This window comes from Nicotiana tabacum, chromosome 11 (genome assembly GCF_000715075.1).
Source record: "Nicotiana tabacum cultivar K326 chromosome 11, ASM71507v2, whole genome shotgun sequence".
In the NCBI taxonomy this organism is placed as follows: domain Eukaryota; kingdom Viridiplantae; phylum Streptophyta; class Magnoliopsida; order Solanales; family Solanaceae; genus Nicotiana; species Nicotiana tabacum.
Genome location: NC_134090.1, coordinates 89,198,458 through 89,203,258, shown reverse-complemented (window position 1 = coordinate 89,203,258; position 4,801 = coordinate 89,198,458).

Sequence of the window (4,801 nt, the reverse complement as noted above, 5' to 3'; positions counted from 1 at the left end):
TGTTTCGTGTTGTTCCTTTTATTTGTTTGACCCTTTTTTGGTCATGGTACCAAGGTTTGAAAAAAATATAAAACCATCAAAAAGTAGAAGAAATACAATCCTGTGGTGCAATTGCGATGATGCCTTCTGATAGGAAATGTCATTTCCTTCTCCGGCAATTTGCCATTCTATTTTAAATAATAGACTGTCTATTGAATAACTACCTTTGTCTTCGGTAATAAAACTCTCTCCTTTGATGCATGGCGTATCTTCTCCAATCAATTTATTCTTGTAAAATGATCTTAATCAGAGGTAGAATGGTCTTTTGACGTTCAGAGAAGTTTTATTAACGTACTTCTCATGCATTGCATTCATTTACATGTGCATTTACCCATGACTCAGACGGTATTATATACGCATATATATGTATATATATGTATATGGGATATGTATATGGGGTATGGGGGAAAGATTATGACGTTATATACGCACCACCACCTGATCAGCTGGTATACGTTGATGATTTGCCCACAGTGGCCAAGATGATATGATGGGACGCCCTCAGAGGCGTGATGATGTCATGGCGTTATATACGCGTATATATAAGTATATATATGTATATAGTATATGAGAAATGTTATGGCGTTATATACGCACCACCACCTGATCAGCTGGTATACGATGATGATTTTGCCCACAATGACTGAGATGATATAATAGGATGCCCTCAGAGGCTTTATGATGTTATGTACATATAGACCTATGCATTACATGAAATTTATATCCATATGCATGATATTATAAATATTTCATGATTTACAGAGCTACTCAGATTTACAGGTTGACTCATTTACTCTATATTTCTTCTATGTCCTTAATTAATGTTGACTTACTGTTATGTTTCAGTTCTGCCTTACATACTCAGTACATTATTCGTACTGACGTCCTTTTGTTGGGGACACTGCATTCATGCCTGCAGGTATAGATAATCAGATTGACGAACTCTCACAATAGACAAAGTATGTGTTGAGCGAAGGATCAGTAAGACTCCACCTTATTCGGAGTGCCGCCGAGTCTATGAGTCATCGTGTCAGAGTTTTTCTACAGACTAATGGGTAGGCCGGTACCCTATCCCATTTGGTGTTGAATAATCTTAGAGGATTTGTAGACAAATATTCATTTTGTACAGTATGTGAGAGGCCTTACCGGCCCATATGTATTCATGTTTTAAGAAAAATGGTTCAGCAAAACAGTGTTTTCACTTACAATTGTACATTACGAGTTGTGGTCATGTTGACCCATGATAGTTACAAAAGGAACGAATGAGTTACAGAGTGGTTCGCTCGGGCCACTACGGCACCGGGTGCCAGCCACGCCTCCCCGGGTTTGGGGCGTGACAGTCTCCCCTTTTTAGTTACATTTTACACTAACTTGTGTGCAGGTATTCGATCGAAATAGCCGAAGGGCTTTCCAACTTGATTGCCTTGGGTTCCAAAAGCATACGCTGCACTCTTTTTCTTTGACCGGGTTTTTATCCCAAAAAGGTTTTACCGACAAGGTTTTTAACGAGGCAACATCCATATGCTACCTATGGGAGACTCAACAAGTATACAAGGCTTCTCTTCAATCAACCTCGAATACTGGGGGGCATCCCCCCGGAAGGTCACCTCCTTGGAAAAGCCAAGATGTGCTAAATGGGGTCTTGATAGGAAAACAATGTACCGGGCCAAACGGTCGAATGAACCGTGTCCGTATAAAATAATCGAGCCCCGGACAGAAAAAACATGTATGCTTGTACCAAGTAATCAAAGAATATTTTCCCCTCCATCAAAGCATTTCACATTTCAAAGGAGTTTGGTATTTCTTACAAAAATGGCTCCAGAGCCAAAAACGTCTCGAACACTCGGGGACTGATGTCAAAACTCAAAGCCATATGACCCCCGGGTCGGAAGCTTCAAGCTCGCAAGCTGTCAATGAGGCACCGTCAAGTCTACAAAAGTGGCTCCAGAGCCAAGAAAACTTTCAATGTCTCGGGGACTGCCGAGGCCATAAGACCCCATACGGGCAACCCCGACCCCGTAAGACCTTTATAAGGCAACATCAAAAACTGTAAGACCTCAAGAAAGACATGAACCATACTTGTACCAAGTAACCAAAACTGTAAGACCTAAAGCAAGGCATGAACCATACTTGTACCAAGTAACCAAAATTGTAAGACCTCAAGCAAGGCATGAACCATACTTGTACCAAGTAACCAAAACTGTAAGACCTCAAAGGCATGTAAAAATTATAAGACCTTACAAAAAGGCATTATCCTGACCTTAAAGTCAAGGCTATATATTCGAATTTGTAAGACCCCTAAAAAGTCATACCCTCGATATAGACGCCGAAACTACTTCACTTGGGGACTGAAATGCTCCAGCCAAACACAATGACTACCGTCACAAGGCTGTACCGGCCAAACTAATGTGACTCGGGGACGCCCAACCGTCGCTGTAAAATCACAGGCCTTCAGTTACTTCGAAAGAACTTCAAAAAAAACCGGTTAACCAGGCTACCCTTAACAAAGGCAAAGAGCTTCAACCATGTTAGCTCCAAACTATAGGCTTCGAAACACTCAGCCACCGAGCAAAACCTCCATATGTGCTCGTTCATCGCCACACAGTGACTCACAATTAGGGGTTTTATCGAACCGTCGAAGAGTCAGGAAAACACAATTTCAAAAAGTCCTTAACGAGGGAAAAATAAAAGCCTATATTAGAGGACGCATCAACCTAACGCGCAAGAGCCACTATCGCCAGCCCATACAAAAGGTCGTACCGACCCAATACATAAGAGCCACTGTCGCAAACCCATATAAAAGGTCGTACCGGCCCGATGCGTAAGAGCCACTGCCGCCAGCCTATATAAAAGGCCGCACCGACCTAATGCGTAAGAGCCACTACCGCCAGGCCATATAAAGGGTCGCACCGACCTAACGCGTAAGAGCCTAAGGCCCAGCGTTAAATTCAAAAAACTTAAGGGTTAATGAGCTCGAGTCGAGACCCGATTCGGAGACTGAACCCGAATCGGTTAACTGAATATGCCTAAGAGAAAAATCATAAGAGCTTAAACGTCGGTTTATACTAAAAGGTCGTACCAACCAAATGCGTAAGAGCCTACGGGCTAGCCCAACGAGCCTTAGGGCCGCACTATAAACCTAAGGGTTCTTATAACTCAAAGATCAATTCGTCTAACGAATGGCTAACAAACATAAAAGCAAAGGGGAGTGCATAAAAAATGAAACCGCAAGGCTTCCTTTTATATACATATATGTAAAAAAATACAAAGCTCCATGTTCTTTAAAAGCACTACACACAAAGTCAGGAAAGAAAAGCCTAATCTACATTCCCCTCGGGGACTACGGCCCATCGGCCTCTTTCTCACTATATTCAACATCGGACAGAAAGAACTTAGCGTCATATTCGTCCGCCTTCGCCTTCTTTATCTCTTCCGAGAGATCGAAGCCCCTGACATGGATCTCCTCGAGGGTTTCCCTCCGAGATTTACACCTAACATACTCTTTGCTCCTACTCTCCCGGTCGAGAGCCCCTCTCAGCTCAGCTCGAGCGTCGGCAGCATCCTTCAAATAGACGGCCACTTTCTTATCAGCCTTAGTTCGGATCGCTTCGGCTTCAGCCCAGGCGTCCACAACTTCGGCCTTCATCTTCAGAAGCTCAGACTCGAGCCTTGTAATCATGTCCGATCGAACCAAGCTATTCTTATGAGCATTGCGGAGTTGTATTTCGAGGGTGGAAGCCTTGGCCAAAGCATCCTTATTAACCGCAACCTAGGTGTCCACCTGAGCCTTTAGCTCATCACGCTCACACTTGGCTTGACCAACTTCGCTGCAAAGGCGTTCCAGGTCCTTCGTCTTTTTCTACAACTGAAATAAATGAAACATTAGCCTTAGAAGATAGAAGAAGAAACACACACTCCCTTGAAACAAAAGTTACCTACTCCTCGAGGTATATTTCGTAGTTCAGACTTCGACTCGCCTCATTCTGTACGTGTGCCAACTCGTCTTCCCTTTCATTGCAAAGAAGCCTAAGGGATTTCTCCCTGTTTATGGCTTTTCGTAGCCTAGTCTCGCGATGAAGCAGCTCGGACTTGAGCTTGTTAAGTGCCTATGAAGGAGAAACTCGATAAGAGACTAAAAATTGCAAAAATTATAAACCAATACAATCAGCCAAAACTCACCATAGAGTAGAGCCGCTGAGCTTCCTCAAAAGTCGAGCGCACGTCCACTAGTCCAGCTCCATCAACCCTAGTAGAACCGCTCCCGATTGGGATACGACTGCTCGATATATACAGCCTCTAGCTTCGAACATCCCTCGAAGTGCTTTCGACGGGAGAAGAAGTCGGCAGCATAGAACCCTCATTCCTAGAGGTACCCTCGATGAGAAAAGAAGACGACAGCGGAGGAGGGAACATTTTTCTAAAACTAGAGATCTCGGGCACTGCAGGCTTAGCTGATACATCCTCTCTGAGCTTCCGGGGAGGACTCATCTTGCTATAATAACCATCCCCCTGCGAAGGCCCTTTCTGCTTATTATTATTATTCCTCGGCCCCAAAACTGACGATCCTTCTCCTTCTCCGAGAGGGAACGATCTCGCCTTGAAAAACTCCCCAATGCCTATGATGACGAAGTTAGTACGCATAAAAAGAAAGTGCCTTTCAAAGATGGAGCAAATCACATAGCACGTACCGTGGTGTTTGTCTCCCATCTACCCTTGGACAAGGCTCGCCACTTACGTTCATCGTAAGTCGAGTGGGTCGCCA